Source organism: Myxocyprinus asiaticus, chromosome 23 (assembly GCF_019703515.2).
Source record: "Myxocyprinus asiaticus isolate MX2 ecotype Aquarium Trade chromosome 23, UBuf_Myxa_2, whole genome shotgun sequence".
NCBI classification, from domain to species: domain Eukaryota; kingdom Metazoa; phylum Chordata; class Actinopteri; order Cypriniformes; family Catostomidae; genus Myxocyprinus; species Myxocyprinus asiaticus.
The window spans coordinates 27,832,998-27,855,476 of NC_059366.1; the positions used below are offsets into that span (position 1 = coordinate 27,832,998).

The window sequence follows — 22,479 nt, forward strand, 5'->3', positions numbered from 1 at the left end:
GTCACGTGGGTACGCCTACGTCATTACCAAAGCAACCCATGCAGATAGGTTGGTTATGTCTGAACGCGCAAATCTGATTTGATCACTTGCAATTAATAGTGCGGACAGTCTGCCTGAAAAGATTTGCCTGCAGTCTGAACATAGCCATAGTGGTGAGACAGGGAACCATTCATCCCGTTAGATCTTCAGTGGTGATCTTGTTTATGTACGATCATCGTTAGATCATTTTTGGCCTCAGTGGTTGCACTTTGGAAATTAAAAACAGTCATTTGCGATCGGAGTTTGTGCAATTCGTGAAAATGTTAAATCTACCAATACCAGCTGCGTGGCAAATGGGTCTTATTACAGCAGACGCGATAACAATGACAGTGATTCCTGAAATATGCTATTCATGTCATATTCTTTATGTTGGCTACACCTCCAAAACAAACTTAGAACAGTTAAGCTGAATTACTTTATTGCTATTTTGTACAAGTAAAATTCACATTGGCCTGCTTACTAACATGACAAAACAAAATTGTTATTACATTTTTAATAAACTGTACACAGAAATCGAGCAACGCGACAAACTCTCCTATTACAATGACTGCTGTCACTCACTGCAGGTTTCAGACCTGCATTTCGACGCAAGCTCTCAATGATGCTCCGCACAATGTTCTGCACTCTCACGAATGCTCTCATTAAAAACAAAGTTGTCTAATCAGCATAATAAATCAATTATTTACACCTCGTCTATGCCTTGATTAGAATGGGAGCATTTTAGTTTTGTCGTGTTGCTCATTTGCAGTGTATTTAACATCTACGTTCAAAGCGAGCTGTGCAATATGCAATGAATCCAAAATAATTCCAAAGTGCTTTTCGCTCTTGTTCTACAGTTTCTTCAGTATTAATTTTTGTGTGCCACCATGAACAGAGGTGGAACATAAAGTAAGCATATGGGCATTCAGACGGTTTAAAACCTGCGCATTAGGATCAGTTGTCATAACTGATAGGATGGAGGATTAATTTAAGCGGCTCTGATTGGCCATTGCTGTTTCATTGCTCAATGGACATGTTAGTTATTGGTTAGAACACCCAAACGCTGCAAAAACACATTGTAAATAGAAACCATTGAAGCAACATGAGCAGACTTAAATTGAACGCTGTAATCGTCAGTTTTCACGATTACATAATTGAGGCAGCCGTAATCGTAATCGCGATTCGTTTTTCGATTAATTGTGCAGCCCTAAGTCAAAGTGAAATGCAGTTCTCAATCAATTTTACTTCTGCAATGTGATGTATTAGCAAATGAAACAGGATTTAAGAAAAAACTATGTAGGTCAGGAATAATTTGGATTGTGAATAGTAGGCGTTCCATATCAGAATGTTGCAAGACCGAATGTAAGTAGCTAAAGAAATGCCTAAATTGCAATTTGGCTGTTGGTAAACATTATCTGCCTAAGTGACATCAGCGGACAAGGAAATTGGTTTCAGACAAAGAGCAAGATATTTTGATCAATGATCACAAAGACAAACATTACTTTTCTTTGGAATAACGTGCACCAGTGAGTCAGTGAATCGTTCACAATATGACCACAAACTGAAATGATGAAAGTCAATAGGATCAGTTTCAATTTTTATTTTATGTTGACTTTTAAGACTAGTGATTTCAAGGAAGATTATAGTAACTGTGGCTTTTTTAGTGGCAAGTGCAAACTAGGTCGCCTTGCGATATTTATAGATATGCATTCAATTATATTCTTTCTTTTAATTGGAATACATCCTCATACTGTATCTTAGAGTTTGGTGCTAGTGGTGGATGTTGTTGTGGCTGAAATCCAGTGATAGTCATGAAACCTGTTTTGTTTCTTTAGACACAAGAAATGACATCATTGCTACTTTGTATTCCAAAAACTTTCAAGCATGGTAAGTTTGATGTGCTGTTGTTGGGAGGAGTTGAAAATGTTTTTTAATAAAAAAAATTTTATCCCCTTTTCTCCCAATGTTGGAATGCCCAATTCCCACAACTTTAGTTGGTCCTCGTGGTGGTGTGGGTGAGTCCATCAATCCACGCATCTTATCACGTGGCTTGCTGTGCATGAAACCATGGAGTCTCACAACATGTGGAGGCTCATGCTAAACTCCACGATCCATGCACAACTTACCACGCACCCCATTGACAGTGAGAACCACTTAATCACAACCATGAGGAGGTTACCCCATGTGACTCTACCCTCCCTAGCAACAAGGCCAATTTGGTTGCTTAGGAGGCCTGGCTGGAGTCACTCAGCACACCCTGGATTCGAACTCACGACTCTAGGTGTGGTAGTCAGCGTCAATACTCGCTGAGCTACCAAGGCCCACTACGTGGGAGGGTTTGAATTTTTCAGATTAGAAGTGATGACTAGATCACATGGGAAATCAGCCTGTCACTTCTGAATGTTCATGTACCCTGAAATCAACCTCATTCTGCTGAATTACTAACAAACACCATCCCCCATCAGACATTGTTGCCTAAATTCAAATGTGTTCACCTTCCACCTGGCACTACTAATAAAATGCGTGAGGGACCTCAGAGACATGGGTTCTGGTACCATGGAAACCAGGAAGTAATCATATTCACATAAACAATAAGCACAATTCAGGGGTTGCATTTTTGCATTAAAATGGCATTTTTACTCTACTGTTGTTTAGGTTTGGGGTGTGGGTAGGGCTTATGGTTAATAGGCCTAAAATATGCATTCCCGTTGACTGTATTATATTATTTACAACTAAAAATACAACTTGGTTTTGGCACCACTCTGTGTACATTTAATTCAGAAACTGAAGCTCACGCATTTCCATACAACAACACTGCGGGGCAATGGTTCAAATTTCAGTAAACACAGTCCAATTTCAGCAGCAGAACTTTTGACCTATTGTAATCAAATCACAATCCGATCAGTCTGGTTTGTTGGATGGGTTGAGGGTTGTCTTTGTGTGCACTCAAAAATGTGTCATGATAACCTGATCTTGACCTTTCTTATGAAAATAAGAAGGCTTGTGGTTTGATGGGCTGAGACAAGTTGTGGCAGTTGTTTTCCTCTGCGGATGATCATTCAGTATCCAGTCCAAGTCTCCAGAAATGATATCAGCTCTTTGCAGTCAGGAAGCTGCCAATCTCCAGTGACTTTGCCAAGAGCCTTTCCCATGGAATCACCCCACACTTCCACTGCAGTATCTGAATGAGAGGGCTGTTTGTGTCTGTCACACACAGAAACTTACAACTAGAGATGGAGATACTGAGTAAATGACAGAGAGGTTAAGTTCAGAGGAGAAGAAAACAATTAGGCTAAGTAGATCAAAAGGTGCATTAGGAGCTAGATTTAGGGCAGTAGAGGGAATCTGATGGAACAAAATGAAAGACTTGCACAAAGCACTTAGGAATAGTTCACCCAAACTAGTAAATTATGGCATAATTTACTCACCTTTATGTTCCAAACCAATATGACTTCCTTTCTTCCATGGAACACAAATGGAAGTGTTAGGCATAATGTTAGTCTCAGTCACTATTTACTTTAATTGGATCATTTTTCTTAACATCTCCTTTTGTGTTCCATGGAAAACAAAAAGGTCATACAGGTTTGGAACAATATGAGGATGAGTAAATGATGAAAGAATATTTGGGTGATCTGTCCCTTTAACTGCAAGATCAGCACAATATATGAGTCTGGAATTTGTCTGCACTTGTATAAATTAGTGTTTGAATTTGATTTTGTCTGGTTGTAGCTCTGGGACATGCTGTGGGTGGAGCTGGCCACATCCTGTAGAGTACTGGCCTTTTCTTGCTCCCTGTGTGAGTGTGTGTTTATGTGGTTCTACTGTCTGTGTGCATGTGGATCTGTGGGTATCACACCCACCCTTGTGAGCAGGCCCAGATCTGCCAGAGACAAAACCTTGGGAATTAATGTACTGTATGGTTGTATGTATGTACAGGTGTGTATATGTATATATGTATGGAATCTAAATCTAAATGGTCATCTTTTAGACTTTTGCAGTGTCCATAGCAGTGGCACTCAGATGGTTTGGTTTTGTTGGTCTCTGCTGCAGTCTGTGGCAATGAAAGGCTATTTTCAGCATGTTTTCTCACTGTTTTCCCTGCTTTTGCAGTTGTGTCTATGTCATTTTCTAAGCTTTTCTGAATTTCTCCACAATCCTTTATGACATACCAGCTGGACACAAAGCTTAAAGGCATAGTTTCTCCCAAAAATTAAAATTCTGTGATTATTTACTCATCCTCATGTTGTTCCAAACCCATATGACTTCCTTTCCTCTCTGGAGCTCAAAAGGTGCATGTTTGAAGAATATCATGCCCAAAAGTGAATGATGACTGTGACTTGTGTCCTATATTCCAAGTCTTCTTAAGTCATACGACAGCTTTATGTGAAGAATAGTGTGGAGTTTTAGCCATTATTCTCTGAAAATCCTGACATTCACTCTAGCTCTACTTGGCTTGTTCATGAGAATTCATAAGAGAAGTAGCAATGTCTGATTCGTGAACGAATTATTCTTCTGAGTCTGATCTTTTCAATGAATCAGTAAGTACATTTACATGGGCAGTTATAGTTGAACATCTACCGTGGTTTTTTGCATTGTCGAGCTGCAGTCTTCCTTTCTCTGTCCAGTATACATGACACTTTGCACAATCAAATAGGTGAAGAAAGGACGTCAGTTGAGAAAGTGATGTAGACGTTTTTCTGTTGACCTTTTGCATCAAAGTAGCATGCTGAAGAAGTCAGCTACAGCAAAACCCACAAAACAGACACAAAACATAGCATGTGCTTATTAACTTTACAGCCATGTGCATTTCTTATATTCTTTATGCATTCATTTTGGTGCAGATTGAATGTATGTTGTCCGAAGGCAGAAGAAGACACAATTTTCTCCTGGATTTTTCTAACTATTCGAGCTCTGCTTCACTTTTATTCATATAATCTCTGTGTAAAGTGAAATAATAATGTTAAGACTGAGGAGAGATGTTGTAAATAAATAGACGATTAAGGATATATATGGTTTGTCTTTTCTTTTTCTAGCAATGGCTGGTATTTTTATACAGTATGTTTGTTGTCTTTACTGTATACTTAAACTGTTCTAAATCTAGCTATCATTTTCTTCAGCCTGCATATTCAATAAAATCATGCTTTCTGCCTCATTCTATGAATGGAATTCTCATGAGATCAGTAAAAGCTTTTATAACCACTCGAAGATTATTGAAAGCAAAATATATGCAGTAGTTAATGTGTAATTTGTAATGTTTACATTCTGCATTCATAGCGCCATATTATGCATCCGTTACTCTTTTTTATTGTATTTTATGATGAAAATGATGTGAAATTGTGTGAAAATAGTCCACGTAAGATCATGACAACGTTTTTTACACTTGTTTACTAAGGAACGACATTTATTGCTACTGCAAAGATTGACATTGGGTGAAATACATATACATGTATGAGTGTTACTATGGCAGACAAATAGGAGGATTAGTCAGTGGACAAAATATTTGGCTAGTAATTAGAGGCACATCAATGTGTCACAGGTGTGAGTAGTTTACAGACTGCTGATCCATCCAAAAATGCAAATTTCTTTTGCCATGTGTGCCTGCATTACAAACGAGATAATTCAGCCTCTGAAGGGCACTTCAAAGGGAGGACAATCATAGTAGCCATCCTCTAAAATCACTTCAAACAGAATTTCCCATAGCCAACAATTACTTAAAAGGTGAGTTTCGAATAAACGTTGTTTTTGAGCCCCACACCTTTCAGCCCTCCAATGCTCTCACAGTGGATGGTAAAGTCTTAGAAGGGAATAGGGCAGAGGGATGATCACTTCTGAATGAAACGTTGTGTTGTTGTTGCTGCTGCTCTTCTTCTTTTCTTTTTGGAGCATGTGCATAACGACAAGGCCTATTGCAGACCGACTGACGTGTATACATGCTAGACAAACCAATCTACAATTGCATTATCTAGGTCTGTTAGTTTGATTTAGCAAAACCAGACTATTTTAAAAAAGATTAATTATTGCTTTAGTCCATCAGAAATCAGACTTTTAAAATCCATGTAAATGCATTCAGTGTTCAAGATTTGGACTGATCTGGCTCAATTAACTGGTGGCAGAGATTAACAGCCCTGAAGAGGAAGATAATCAGTGAGTAGCAAATTACATTTAAATCTTTTCCTCTCACAAAGCTATCGTATGACTTAAGAATAGGGATGTGCGGAACGACTAATTTCACTGATGTTTAAACGAAAATGTTGGAGTTGACTAGTTGACTAGTCTAAAAAGAAACCAAACTTCAGAAAACAGTCAAATAAATGTGTTTATGTGACCCATTTAAAATACTTAATCTATTCCAAATCCGACAATAAATTTAGCTGAAAAGCGGCATTTATCTGCGACGTGCTCACCTTGCATTATCATCATTGTACATTAAATATAGAACATGACACGCATTTACCTTTAGCAAATATAGGTATATTTATTGAACACAATGGAATGAATAGTGCAGGACCAATAGCGCAACCCAAATAGCCTGTTCTAAACGGAATTCACCAAGTAAAATTTACTAAACATATTAAAATAGTCAGGACATTGTTGTAAATAATTAACAAATAGGCTAAGCCAAATCTGCAAGAGAAAAAAAAATTGCTGAAAAGTTTCACGACATGCAGTCATGCGTTAGCCATTAATCTGATGTGACAGCTGTTCTCTGATGAACATTAATCAATGACAGTAACAATGGGGGGGAAAAAATAACTATACGATAGAAAAAATAGGCCTGTGATGTAGCCTACAATAAACCTAAAGTATTCTAAACCTGACGTGCACACAGAATAAAATATATTTTAATCCGTTAAGCAGTCGGCACCTCGTTGAATGCAGCCTTCTTAATCAGCAGATTAAAAAATGTAATTCCTTGCCTAAAAGTTATTTTCTAGGCAACTTACTCAAAAGCATACATTTTTTGATGAGAAAATTTAACATGTCAACATGGTCCGGTGAAAGACGGGACTTGACTCACCTGAGGTGGCTATCATGCTCTTGAAAAAGTTTGCACAGCGGAAAAATAACGCACAAGCATGCACATATTTAAAGAAGACACAAATGTGAAAACATCCGACTTTCAAGCCAACATTTCGGATGTCCGCTTCCAGCACCACCACCGAAGTGATTTCATAACTAATTTGCTGAGTTTTCTTGTCTAGCGAGAGGACATTTTCCTGCGCGTGCCACAAGTTAGAGAGGGAAGAAGCACAAAAGGCCTGAGGTGAAATAAAACTTTGTATCTGCTCCAGATATCCTCTTTTTTTAAATATTTGTATTATTAATTATTTTTAAAATGGGGAACATTAATACGACAGTAATTTAAGTGCAACCTCTGTAAAAATATAAAGCCAATCATAAATGTGTAAAAATATTGAACAGTTTAATGGGGAAAAATATTAACCGACTAGCAATTGTAAGGGACTCGACATGGAGGCGAAGGTAGAATCCATATGCAAGAAGTTTATTACAATCAGCAAACAAATCCAAGACACAAGGCAGAGACATAATCGTTAAAGCAGGCAAAGTAGTCGTTACACAGGTAATCAGTCCAACCAGGCAAACAGAGAAAAACAGTAATCCAATATCGGTAATCCAGAAAGCAGGCACAATGGTCATAACAAGTAGGCAATAAACAGGCAATGAGAATAACGCTTGCAAAAGTCTAAGGCAGTGAAACTGGCAATTCGCAAAGTCACAATGGAGAAGCATGGCTATTTATATTGTACAAACAGGAAGTCACCGTAGAAGAAACGGTATAGTCTCAGTATTCAGGAGAGGGCTCCTGAAGGGATACCAGCCTCATTCGTTACAGCAATTCCGTAGTGTCGACTAGCAGCATCAGAACCATTTAGTTGACTTTCGAGACTAGTCGACTAGTCTCGCAAATCCCTACTACAGAAGACTTGGAATATAGGATCATTTGACTTGCATAATACTATAGTAAATAATACTTATGGTCCCAGTCCTTAATAATTTTCATTATATGGAAAAAAGTGGCCAGGATAATAAAATCATCATTTTGGGTTCTGCAGAAGAAAGCAGGTTGGCAGGACATGATTGCAGAATTTTCATTCTTTTTAAAAACAGACACGTTCACAAAAGTTTACTGTCAGTCAGATTTCAGGTCTGATACTTATGGTCCCAGTCCTTATTAATTTTCATTATATGGAAAAGAGTGGCCAGGATATTCTTCAAAAATTCATCATTTGGGTTCTGCAGAAGAAAGTAAGTCAGCATGACCTGAGTAAACGATAGCAGAACTTTAATTTTTGGGTTAACCATTCTTTTTAAAAACAGACACTTTCACAAAAGTTAACTCTCAGTCAGATTTCAGGTCTTATAAAGGTCTTTTTTTGTGTGTGGAAATACAAGTTTATGCATTACATATGTTGGTGTTATTTATGAAGCAGGGTCATCTGTACTGTGAAAAGTATTTGAGCTGTTGTTGTCCCTTGAGGCTGAGCTGCACGAGGCTGCCGTCCCCTTCAGGCGAGTAGAGATCTCTCTGGGCCCTGTGTGGAGCTAGATTTTTCCAGCTGGGTTTTTGTGAGGTGGAGGGCCATATAGCAGCAGGGTCCTAACACAGTGCCAGGTGACTTCATTAACCAGTAGAACCACAGACTCTTATTTCCTCTCCCTTCCTCTTCTCACATGCTTTCCTACTACTGATCCAGACTTTCAGAGGTATTTATTTGCATAATACTTTAAATGTGTGTGTGAGATGTACTGTAATTGTCCTATTTACTGTCTCTCCCAACATACAGTATATTGTAGACAATGTGCTAACAATTTTGCATGTCTCACTCCTAAGAGTGCAGATAATTCAATGAATGACTTCATTTTAGCATACTGATGATAAAATTATTTAATGGATGATTTATAAACCTTCTCTGACACTCCTGCACTGCATGGAGAAATATTTTATTGTTGGCTTTTGTTAAGACCTGCAGTTTTGCAGTTTAATTACCCTATGTCCCATGAAATCTTTTGACAAGCCTAATTTTCTGCCATGTGTTGATTTATTTCCTATTGAAACAGAAAATTTGGATGGGACACATTGAAGGGATCGTACTCTAATTTTTTTTTTTTAAAAATTACAAAATAAATAGCCGCATGATTTAGTTGCGGCACGGCCTTGAGCCATAATTTGCTACTCTATAGTTGGTCACAGGTACTAAAAGGGGAGGCACATTGTCATTCTAGAGAGCAGTTGATTGGACAAAATCTGTGAAGTGAAACATGAGCCATCAATGTTTTTGGTTAGGTTTCCTAGGAGAGAATAAATGTAAATTTTAAATGCGTATATCTGGTAAAAGTACATTTTGCCAACTTTTAGGTGTAGGCTAAAACATAGATTGCTTCAAAAGCTAATATACCTGGACTAAAAGCCACAAAACCCCTATTTTGATAAAATAGTACTCACAAGATGAACACTTTGCAATACAAACCATATGACCTTTACAAATTGCATGTCTGGGTCAACTGTGCTTTCTGTGAATTACCAACACATTTCCAGTCCAGCAAGACTGGAAAAGACTATGTGCAGGCTGTGCTGTCAGTTACATTACAGGGAATGGGGCAATAGATACCACAATAAGCATGTGATTCATCAGAGCCTTTAGACATGCGTGCCTTTTCGTTTAAGGCATGTTCACACCAAATCTGTGAATATTTTGCGAGACGAACTTCAGACGAAAGGTCTATTCACACTGAGTCAGTAAAAAATTAAAGAAAAATTATTTCACCCCTGTAGTGTAGACAGTGCTGTTGCTGTTCCCATACTATTTAGCATTCAGCTGTCAATGCTAGAGATTAATATATTGAATGCTGTTAAAGCATTTATTTAATTAATTTGACATAACTGTTTCATTATGTTCTTTCAATGGAGTTGATGCATTTTGAGGAGTATACAATCTGTTTTTTTATGTGAGTGAGATGAGTAAAGAGGGCTGTTGCATAAATATATGTCCTATGTCTTTATATTTGCATTTATATTTATATTTGTATTTCGCTACGAGTATATTCCAAACGGCCTCCCGAACTCAACTTTTATTTTTATAATGCCTGTATAATATAACAAGCTACAGTGAAATAAATACACGTGGAATAATTTACATTAAGAATAACATGTATAGAATAAAATATGATGCATAATATTAAAAATAACATAAAAGAAAACACTGAGTCACAGTCTTTTCTTTATTTAAATTATTGCAGTACTTTGTTTTATAATCCTTGCAATAAAAATAGCATTGTGGTTCTGCAATTTGTTTATCTACAGTAAAACATAGCATGTAAAGTCTTTTTATGGGATATTTTACTCGAGCTTAGTGTTAACAAATCGCCAAATCTTGCTGCTATTTTTAATAACTTGAGAATACAACAGGCACAGTGATACAGTATACATATTAAATAATGTACATTAAGACAAAACACCATAAGCAGACTTTTAAAAACAGACCGGGTTTATGTTTGCAGTATAAAGGGTTCATGAATTGCAACTATTGATTTTTAAGTACGGAATATAACTTTCGGGGGTGTGTATCAGCTGCACGTCCAATGCCAGTGTTTGGCAGTTGATTAGCACCACCAACGTGCTGGATTGAGCAGCTGCAATGCCTGTGTTAAAATGACCTCATTGGTCAGTCAGCACACACTTGCCGATTTTTATGTGAGATCAGGCTGTTTTGAAACTACGCTGAAAAACATGGTTCATTGTTGTGATGTCACAACGATGACGTCAACACATTACCGCCTACAGTTACCAATTTACAAGAAAATTAGCCCACGGCGTAGAAAAGTAATAAGGAGAAAGTAGGAAATATAGGGTCTGTTCCAAAACCTAGTGAGCTGCCTTGCTGTCTACTGCCTTCATAGGCAGCTGTCTTCTATGGCAGCATCCTTACTGAATTGATGCCTCATAAGAGACTGATTTGGAACACTCTACATAGGCAGCAGCTCCGTGCATCTTTCAAATAGCGCTCCTCACGCGCAGCACACAGGTGACTCGACTCGCAGCTAATTTCAGTACAGGTGACATGAGAGAAACTATGCAATCCTCTAATGAGCATAAATACGCACAGTACACACACATATTGGGCAAAATAGTCGGTTTAATATCATATTAAACTGTTATTTATCAATATTTTTCAGTATTGAATGGATTTTAAGTATATTTATAATCAAAATGTCTCTTGCTTTGTCTGCCATCTGGAATTTTTTTTCCACCTGAGCTCACCACAGTCCATTCTGGGATCGCCTACCTGGGGAAGGATATATACAATGCTACCTTAGAATTTGGCCAAAATGATATATATATATATATATATATGACTATGCAAAGGTACTCAGAAGGCTGCTTTCTTAAACAAATATTTTATCAAAGAATATTTGACATTATTATTATACATTGTCAACAAATTCTAGAAATGAACACTGAGAAAATAAAGAATAAATACAAATACAATAAATAGCTAAATAAACATCAGTACTGTTTAGTATCAGTCAGTTGCTGACCATTTAAATAAAGAATAAAAATACAATAAATAGCTAAATAAACATCATTATTGTATGTTTAGTATTAGTCAATTGTTGACCATTAAAATAAAGAATAAATAAAAATAAAATAAATAGCTAAATAAACATCACTACTGTTTAGTATCAGTCAAATGCTGACCATTTAAATAAAGAATAAATAAAAATAAAATAAATAGCTAAATAAACATCAGGGGCCGGTTGCACCAGCTATACGTACATTACAACTTAGCCTAGTTGTGGCGTAAATGGGCACGAAGTCAAAATGTATGCACTACTAAATATTTGAGCGTTACACCATTACATTTATGTAGGATGTAACCCTACGTATAAACTAAATATTTACGGCAGACTCCGACCAGGAGCAAATGATGGAATAAAAAAGCAGACTCATTTAATAACATCAATGAGCTCATGTTTTCGTTGACAGGCTTCAGTCCTTTCGACATATATGATGATGTTGGCATTTACACTCGTTTACATTTATGAGAGAGAAAAAAAAAGAGTTATTTTATGTGGCTCTTCAGCATGAAACCGATCTAACGGTGCAGTTTTTAGGGTGCGTCGCCTGGTGTCAAGTTTCAGCACGTTCAATATATATATAGGATATTAAAATTAATAAATTTTTCCTGCCTGTTGTATTAGTATTTATTTATATCACCCCTTATTTATTTTAGATACAGTTCCTATGTATTATTATTTACACAGGGCAAATATACTATTTATTAAATCTACTATTATTACATATCCTATTTTAATGTCTGGAAAATGTCTTGGTTACTTTCGTAACCTCCGTTCCCTGATGGAGGGAACGAGATGTTGTGTCGATGTAGTGACACTAGGGGTCATTCATGGGAGCCCCAAACACCTCTGATCTTTGAGAAAAGGCCAATGGGAATTGGCGAGTGGAATTTGCATGCCACTCCCCCGAACATACGGGTATAAAAGGAGCTGGCTCACAACCACTCATTCAGATTTTGTGCTGAGGAGCCGAGACAAGGTCCTGGCTATTTCAGCAGGTAGTTCAGTGTTGTGGCAAGAGGGACACAACGTCTCGTTCCCTCCATCAGGGAACGGAGGTAATGAAAGTAACCAAGACGTTCCTTATCTGTTATTCACTCGAGGTTGTGTGGATGTAGTGACACTAGGAGTCCCTATACGAAACGCCACAAGGACTGAACTGTGTTACGTGGACTGGCGGTGCGAGACGGCCAGACCGCTGTGTGCCTCATGGCCAGCGAGCCAGGCCATCACGTAACCTCCCCCAACGCACCTACGAGCGTCGAACGGTCCCCTGTATCTCGGGGACAAGTCGACTGCCCAAAAAATGGGAACAGGCTAGCCCAGCCATGGCCTCTTCTCCTCTTTTTTCTCTCCAAAAAGAGTGGAAATCGTTAACTGACTGGGGGCCATAAGTGTCCGTGTCAGGGGGGTGTCACTCCCAAGGGGAAGACACCGCCGAGACCACACCCCGCCCGAGCCAGCAGCTGCATGCCCGTTGCATACGGCGCCCCAGCCTGTCTTGGAGGTGTCCGTCGTGACGACAATACGCCTGGAGACCTGCTCTAGGGGAACTCCAGCCCGTAGAAACGGCAGGTCCGACCAAGGGCTGAAGGGGTGGCGACAGATCGGGGTGACGACCACGCGATGTGTCCCGCGACACCATGCCCATCTCGGGACTCGAGTCTGAAGCCAGTGCTGAAGCGGTCTCATATGCATCAACCCGAGCGGTGTAGCCACCGCTGAGGACGCCAAATGCCCCAGGAGCCTCTGAAAAAGTTTCAGTGTGACCGCCATTTTTCATCTGAACACTTTCAGACAGTTCAGCAACGACTTTGCGCGCTTGCTCATGAGGCAGAAAAGAGATGCTCTGAACCGGGGAGAGCTTGCTCTTTTCCCATTTGGTCCCAGCCGACTGAGGTGCGTGAGCACCAGGTCCCTGTGTGCACATAACAAATCCCGAGAGTGAGCTAGGATTAGCCAGTCATCGAGATAGTTGAAGATGCGTATTAGCCAGTCATCGAGATAGTTGAAGATGCGGATGCCCACTTCCCTTAGCGGGGCAAGGGCTGCCTCTGCAACTTTCGTGAAGACATGAGGGGACAAGGACAGGCCAAAGGGGAGGACTTTGTACTGGTACGCCCGACCCTCGAAAGCAAACCGCAGGAAGGGTCTGTGTCGAGACAAAACCAAGATGTGGAAGTACATATCCTTCAGGTCTACCACCGCAAACCAATCTTGATGCTGGACGCTCGCTAAAATGCATTTTTGCGTCAGTATCTTGAACGGGAGCCTGTGCAAAGCCCGGTTCAGTACTTGCAGGTCCAAGATTGGCCGCAACCCACCTCCTTTCTTCGGTACGATGAAGTAGGGGCTGTAAAACCCCTTCTTCATCTCGGCCAGAGGGACAGGCTCTATCGCATCCTTCTGCAGAAGGGTGGCAATCTCCGCACGCAAGGCAGCGGCGTTCTCGCCCCCTTCACCGAGGTGAAGTGGACGCCGCTGAACCTGGGCGGGCGCCTGGCGAACTGAATCGTGTAGCCGAGTCTGATGGTCCGGGTCAACCATCGCGACGGGTTGGAGAGCGCAAGCCACGTGTCCAAACTCTGGGCGAGGGGGACCAAGGGGACAGTCATGTCGGACGTACCGGCGGGTGGGGCTTCGCAGCGGGGCGGAGCCTGAGGAACCACGTCGAGGGGGCTCGAGCCCCGACCCCGTGGCCATGCTGAGTCTGGGGACATCGAAGCACTTACCTGGCTCCAGATACCCACCATAGGGCCAGGGAGGGGGGAGGAGGAATATCGTCCCCGCAGTCTGTCAGAACCAGCCTGGCGTGGGCGTGTTTATGCCACAGCTGGGCGCGCAGGGGCGGGGGGGGGGCGCCCCTGGAGCACCATACGTACCGTAAGGGAACGGTGGTCAGTGGTCTTGACAATGACGGCCGTGAGCACCGGATATGTGACCCAAGGAATAAGGAAACTGCTCTTTTGTTGAATTTTTGGGTACCGCAACCCCTTGGGCATGCGGTGAAATCAAAGAAAAAGGAAAAAGATTCTCCTCCCGGCCCTCCACCGGGGGATGGAGTGGTCTGTCCACCAGCTCCAGAGCAGCGGGTCACCTCATCCCTAGGTTGTTTACCTCAATTGTTCGGTTGAAGGGGGTACCAAACTGTGAATTTTTAACAAAACAGTTTGGTGAATACATGTTTACACATTAGCTTTCACTTAGCTGACAATCAATGAAAGTAGCTACATGGTTAGCTAGTTAGCTGTAAGCTTGATGTCACGGAGAGCAAAAGATGGACCAGCAATGCGTCTCAATAACTAGGTAACAGCGTATCGTGAAATCAACACTCAACAGACACAATCCACCACCGCACTGTTGTCTGCTGAGCTGCAAAAAGATGCTCTGATGTTTACCTTTCAATCTGCTACATTACTTACTGCACTGACAAACCATACCTGGCTAACATAAACAGATGTGATCAACATGAGTGACATGGTTGTCAGGGACAGGGTTAACGTTATATATATATATTAGTTATATAAAATGATGGGGTCATTGTTTATTAACTTTCCAGTATGTATTTCACAAACTAGTTAGCAATTTAAAACTCTGTCTGCAGTGCAGAGCCACCGTGAGTTCAGAGTCAGCTCTGTAAACAGTGGAGTCGGAGTGTGCTCTGCTGGACAAACTATGTTATGACACCAATTCTAAAGCATTGTTTTGTGCATTATATGTTCTGAAAAAAGTGTTCATATCTGCGCATATCGGTAAACATATACATTGATACCGATATATCGGTAAAAGGCTAATATCGGCCATTAATATAGGCCGACCGATATATCTTAAAATACTTAAAATACTGCCTCCGTAGGACGCTCACTAGGTTTTAGAACAGACCTATACTATTCCTCAACACAAGAATAAGATACTATCATTCCAGTTGGTATTTAACTAATGAGAGTAAATAATGGGGGATATTTTCTGGTACATTTTGTGCTGTTCCTGAATTTGTAACTCTTAAGTAAGTGACGTGTTGTTAGTAATTTCACTTGTCATTTATATAAATATCTTAAAAGTGCTTAGCAGACAGAAGAGATACTCTTACAACAACTCTTAAAGTAAGGAAACTTTCTTCCATGCATATTAACAACTGATTTTTAAAGTAGTATTCCAGGTTCAATACAAGTTAAGCACAAACAGCTTCATTTGTGCCATAATATTGATTACCACAAAAAAATTTAATATTTTGACTTGCCCCTCCTTTTCTTTAAAAAAAGCAAAAATCAGGGTTACAGTGAGGCACTTACAATGGAAGTGAACAGGGGCCAGTTTTTGATTTTTAAAATAGTTTCAAAAGTATAGCCACAAGATGTAAACAATGTGCGTGTTAACATGATTTTAGTGTGAAAAAATTGCTTACTAACCTATTCTGTGTAAAGTTATAGCCAATTCTACAACTTCGTTTCCATGACAGTGTAATCAACAAACCCTAAAATGTCTGTAAAAATTATAATTTAAACAACTTAGCTCAAATAATACATGATTTTTAACAGAAAAATTAATGTAAGTGCTTGTGACGAGGAGGAGGGCATGGCCGGGCCGTAACGATGGACGCCTAGTGCTGAATCAGCCCAATCAGCGGGAGAGGGATAAAGAGGAGCCGGGGATGCCAGTTCGAGAGGGAGAGAGAGACGCAGGCGGCCGCGCTGTCTGTGTGTTTTATGTTATGTTTAAGTTCAGTTATGTAATTGAAGTTATGTTGACTGTTCTGCTGGTTCCTGCCTCCTTCTTTCCCATCTTTTACCAGTTACAGTGCTTTTTAAAATTATATGCATCTCATCTCTGCCCTTAAACCCTCCAAAAATTGGCCACATTCACTTCTATAGTAAGTGCCTCACTGTAACCTTTATTTTTGCTTTTTTTTTTTAGAAAAGCAGGGATGAGTTTAAATAAATTTTTGTGCTAATCAACATTATGCCGCAAATGCTGTTGATTGAGCTTAACTTGTATTGAACCAGGAATATTCCTTTTAACACCACACTTGCATAAATCACACACTTGCTGCTAATAACATGCACTTATACCTACAATCAAGCATGCACACACACACAGCCTTAAAAAAAAAGTAACTAGAAAAAGCAACTAGACCCGATGTAACAGCCAAAGACGTATAAAGCCACATATGTGCTTACACTATTAATTAAAAAATAGCGCAAAAAACTTGTGTCTGCCGAGCACTGGGTTAAAGAAAATAACCAAAATGCCAATGCTTGAAATAGTTAGCCCATCTCTCACATCCTTTGTTTATGGCTCAGACCATCTAATTGCTTGCAAACACCATTTCCTAGAATGCTCTGCCAGGTCTCATAAGACTAAATAAAATCCTCTCTCTGCATCCACGCACCTGTTATGTGTGTGTTGAAGGACAAAGTCAAGATACAGAGGCGCTCTGTGCCTCGAAGATCAGATGTGCCTTTGTGTGGGTCCAAACAGCCCAGGGGGAATGCGTGCGGGGAGTGAATTTCGAGGGGGGCGGCGTTCTGGTTCAAACAGATTACATTTTAAGTGAATGAAGAGGATATTTATTTTGTATCTTTTATCCACTGAATAGTCTACGAAAGCTATGCGAGTTACGTACATAAATGTAGTGGGATCTATTGCGTATGTGGTTGCATTGTGTTGACTTTCGTGAATGGATTGAAATTACATAATACACGCAGCCAATGGGAATGCGACTCTGTCAGTGTGCGACTCTGCATCCTCACATTACCTCAGGCTCAGACTGAGAATTTACTTCAGGTAAGTTGACTGAGTCTAGGGATACACCGAACGATAATCTGAACAGAATCTGCTACTTCAAAAGATCCGATAACAGAAACGATTCAGAAACTATTACATTACATCGATAAAGCTGCGTGATCGTACGTGAAATGATCCAGGTGTCTTGCCGAAGAGCTCGCATTTACAGTTGACGAGACACGTATTGGGTGAAAACATAACCTCATAACCTCCCACATATGCACTCAACAGGTTCATAATTAGCATGGGGATCCACAAGCACCTGACAGATTTACAAATGCATACATACATTATTTTTATTATTTATTATTTTATTTATTTATCACACATTATACATTTGCACATATACAGTGAAATTCTTTTTGTCACATATCCCAGCTAAGCTGGGGTCAGAGTGCAGAGTCAGCCATGATACGGCGCCCCTGGAGCAGATAGGGTCAAGGGCCTTGCTCATGGGCCCAACAGTGGCAGCTTGGCAGTGCTGGGGCTTGAACCCCCAACCTTCTAATCAGTAACCCAGAGCCTTAACCGCTGAGCATACATCAACAAATGCACGCAAAAATCCTCACGCTCAATTGACAAATCCACAAACCAGAAGAATGTACAAACATCACTCACAAGTCACAATACAATACACAAATAAACTGCAATATGTGTAATTTAGTGCACTAATAAATACTATTTGTACACACACCAGTGCTTCATAATATGCTGGGGGCATGGTTTAGCACGGCTGACACCATTTACCCAGCACTCATTTATTATGTGGGAAAAGGAGAAATATCCAGTAGATTTGGCTATTTTTATTTTTTATTTTTTTGTTAGGAAAAATTTGTTTAGAGTTTTTCATTTCCGTGCATCACTACTGAGCCCATTTTAAAAGTCCTTACTCATTTTACTATTATAGCTTACTGAGCATTATATCCATAGTTATGTTAGCCTAAATGTGTATTGTAAATATAAACTATGTATGTCAATATAGAGATATGTAATTAAGCTTTTTAGCTTTCATTAATGCAGATTATCAAGCCACTATGGACTTTTACTTTACCATTTGAATTTTTTATTACACTGGCCTGTCACAAAGTGACACTTTCACTTTCACCTTTCTTTTTGTTGATAGTCAAATAATGTATGCTACTGTCAATAAAGTTTGAAAAGAAACTCCTGTCTCTTTCTTTAGTCAGTGTCAACTGCATCCTCCCTCTTCCCTACAACTTTACGTGCTTATAACAGTGCACTAAACTGAGAGGTCTAAAACATTCTGCAGTTTTATTTAACCTTTAACACATGTATTGAAAAGGTTTGTGTGACTGCACCCCATGTGTAGGTTCCTGCACATTGTATCTTTAATTTGTACGAAATTGCACAGGTAAATCTCTGCAAGCACAAATTCTGTTGAATGAAAGGTGTTTTATGCACAAATAATTCATGAATGTTGTTCAGTGACCTTTCACCCCCTCCAACCCATTAGGGTCCCCCCAGTGAATCTCTGCCATTTCCACCACTGGGTACCAGCCAGCACAGTATAACAAATTACCTTATTTGAATGGCAACAGGATAGAGTTGTGAGTTTTGTTTGCAATTGTTGACATTTTAGATGGAGCAGTTGCAAATGCTATTCCTTTCAACTGTAATTTTCAGTGTATCCCAGTGCCATGACATTCCTATTAAGATGATAGCAGGCGAGGGAGATAAATGACCAATCTCTCTCTCTCTCTCTCTCTCTCTCTCTCTCTCTCTCTCTCTCTCTCTCTCTCTCTCTCTGCATGTATGTACTCCGTAGTGGCCAGTTAAGAACTCTCCCTGCGTTTACGCTGTCTGTGCTGGCAGTCACAGGGCTTTCCTATTTACTTTTGTGTGTGTGTTGTCAAGCCTTTCAAAGAGAGATACAGGCACAGAAACTAGATGTGATGTAAGGTAAATAACAGCTCGCCTACTCTGCTTTGATATATACTGGGGGAAGATGAATTTGTGTTGTGATGCCTCATTAGAGCAACAAAATGAGGTGAAGCTCCTTTACAGAGAGGAGTAGATTAACATGTCAAACTCAATCCATATCTGTCAGCACTAGAGCAGTGCCTCATAGGAAATACCTGGAGCTCACTAAGACTTCTCCTGTGCTCCACCTTCGTCTCCGGCTTTTTCCTGCAAAACCACATCCACAACAACTCTGAAATGTTGGCTTTGCTTTCCACAGCTGTGTTTGTTTTTTTTTTCCCGAGCAGCTGGATGGTTGTAACAGCCATGCCCTTTGGATTGTAATGAGGCTTGCTCTGGGCCGTGATGTCTGGTCAGAAGAGAAAAGAGCTGATCAGTCATGACACCAATTTGAAGGCCAACCCGAAAGGATAATTTGCCATTGGTTCTCTCAGTAATTTCCAATGGGTTTTTAGAATTTAGCAAGTTTTTTATCTATGAGCAAAATAAAGTCTGTGATTAAAGGAATAGTTCACTGCAAAATGATAATTCTCCCATCATTTATGTGATCAAACTCAGATGACTTTCTTTCTTCTGCAAATAAAAAAGAAGATATTTTGATAAAGATATGATATGATATATATATATATATATATATATATATATATATATATACAGTTGTGCTCAAAGGTTTGCATACCCTGGCATAAATATTATCATATTTTATCATATCATATTTTCAAAATCAATGCCAAAATTTCACAATTTCTGCCAGGGTGTGCAAACTTTTGAGCACAACTGTACATATATATATATATATATATATATATATATATATATATATATATATATATAGATATATATAGATATATATATATACATACATACAATGCAAGTCAGCGGGGTGCAACGATTCCAAGCTCCAAAATGGACATAAAGGCAGCATAAATGTAATTCATACGACTAAAATGGTTAAATTATTGTTATCTAAAGAGAAACGATTGGTTATGGGTGAGAAACAGACCAAAGTAAAACTCCTTTTTTCTCTAAAAATCTTGCCATCTGCAGTCTCCTAGGCACGATCACGATCAAAGCTTGATTACACCTTGCACTTGTTGGGTGCTTTGAAAACACAAGTTGGTACGTAAGGACTACAGTGGTTTTCTGATTCGTAATGGGTGTAAACTCTCATCCTTATGGTATTTAGTCCTTATGTAGCATCTTGTTTGCAACTTGTGTTTTCAAAGCACACAACAGCTACTAAATTAACATTTAAGAGATAACTATGTGCACTTATATTGTAGAATACATGAAAGTCTCTTCAAGTAATGTTAACCACATACCTTATTTTACTTGAAAAATAGCCTGAAAATAATTGGAAAATTGCTATATATACAGTGGTGTGAAAAAGTGTTTGCCCCCTTCCTGATTTCTTATTTTTTTGCATGTTTGTCACACTTAAATGTTTCAGATCATCAAACAAGTTTAAATATTAGTCAAAGATAACACAAGTAAACACAAAATGCAGTTTTTAAATGAAGGTTGTTATTATTAAGGGAAAACAAAATCCAAACCTACATGGCCCTGTGTGAAAAAGTGATTGCCCCCTAAACCTAATAACTGGTTGGGCCACCCTTAGCAGCAACAACTGCAATCAAGCGTTTGCGATAACTTGCAATGAGTCTTTTACAGCGCTGTGGAGGAATTTTGGCCCATTCATCTTTGCAGAATTGTTGTAATTCATCCACATTGGAGGGTTTTCGAGCACGAACTGCGTTTTTAAAATCATGCCACAGCATCTCAATAGGATTCAGGTCAGGACTTTGACTAGGCCACTTCAAAGTCTTCATTTTGTTTTTCTTCAGCCATTCAGAGGTGGACTTGCTGGTGTGTTTTGGATCATTGTCCTGCTGCAGAACCCAAGTTCGCTTCAGCTTGAGGTCACGAACAGATGGCCGGACATTCTCCTTCAAGATTTTTTGGTAGACAGCAGAATTCATGGTTCCATTTATCACAGCAAGTCTTCCAGGTCCTGAAGCAGCAAAACAGCCCCAGACCATCACACTACCACCACCATATTTTACTGTTGGTATGATGTTCTTTTTCTGAAATGCGGTGTTACTTTTACGCCAGATGTAATGGGACACACACCTTCCAAAAATTCAACTTTTGTCTCGTCAGTCCACAGAGTATTTTCCCAAAAGTCTTGGGGATCATCAAGATGTTTTCTGGCAAAAATGAGACGAGCCTTAATGTTCTTTTTGCTCAGCAGTGGTTTTCGTCTTGGAACTCTGCCATGCAGGCCATTTTTGCCCAGTCTCTTTCTTATGGTGGAGTCATGAACACTGACCTTAACTGAGGCAAGTGAGGCCTGCAGTTCTTTGGATGTTGTTGTGGGGTCTTTTGTGACCTCTTGGATGAGTCGTCGCTGCGCTCTTGGGGTAATTTTGGTTGGCCGGCCACTCCTGGGAAGGTTCATCACTGTTCCATTTTTTCGGCATTTGTGGATAATGGCTCTCACTGTGGTTCTCTGGAGTCCCAAAGCTTTAGAAATGGCTTTATAACCTTTTCCAGACTGATAGATCTCAATTACTTTCTTTCTCATTTGTTCCTGAATTTCTTTGGATCTCGGCATGATGTCTAGCTTTTGAAGATCTTTTGGTCTACTTCACTTTGTCAGGCAGGTCCTATTTAAGTGATTTCTTGATTGAGAACAGGTGTGGCAGTAATCAGGCCTGGGTGTGGCTAGAGAAATTGAACTCAGGTGTGATAAACCACAGTTAAGTTATGTTTTAACAGGTGGGGCAAACACTTTTTCACACAGGGCCATATAGGTTTGGATTTTGTTTTCCCTTAATAATAACAACCTTCATTTAAAAACTGCATTTTGTGTTTACTTGTGTTATCTTTGACTAATATTTAAACTTGTTTGATGATCTGAAACATTTAAGTGTGACAAACATGCAAAAAAATAAGAAATTAGGAAGGGGGCAAACACTTTTTCACACCACTGTATATATATATATATATATATATATATAAAAACAATAACAGAAATTCATGATGGAACTTGTGGCTTGAAAATGCCAATTCTCTTCAGGGATATTGTAAGACTACAAACTGAACAGATAGAAAGAGATCTAGGAATTGGGTTAAAGG

The 22,479-nt window shown here is 39.5% G+C and overlaps 1 protein-coding gene across 17 annotated transcripts in view; it reads left to right on the top strand.

Moving 5' to 3' along the window:
* Positions 1-22,479, top strand: part of LOC127414341 (ras and Rab interactor 2-like) — a 96,615-nt gene that overhangs the window by 4,399 nt on the left and 69,737 nt on the right. The window contains exon 1 of one of the 17 annotated variants that reach the window (XM_051652285.1): positions 8,519-8,653. The exons of 15 other annotated variants lie outside the window; for them this stretch is intronic. The gene's annotated coding sequence lies outside the window, so the exon portion shown is untranslated. Of the gene's footprint in view, positions 1-8,518; positions 8,654-22,479 lie in introns of those variants that run through there. One more of the 17 variants, XM_051652290.1, reaches the window with a different exon arrangement.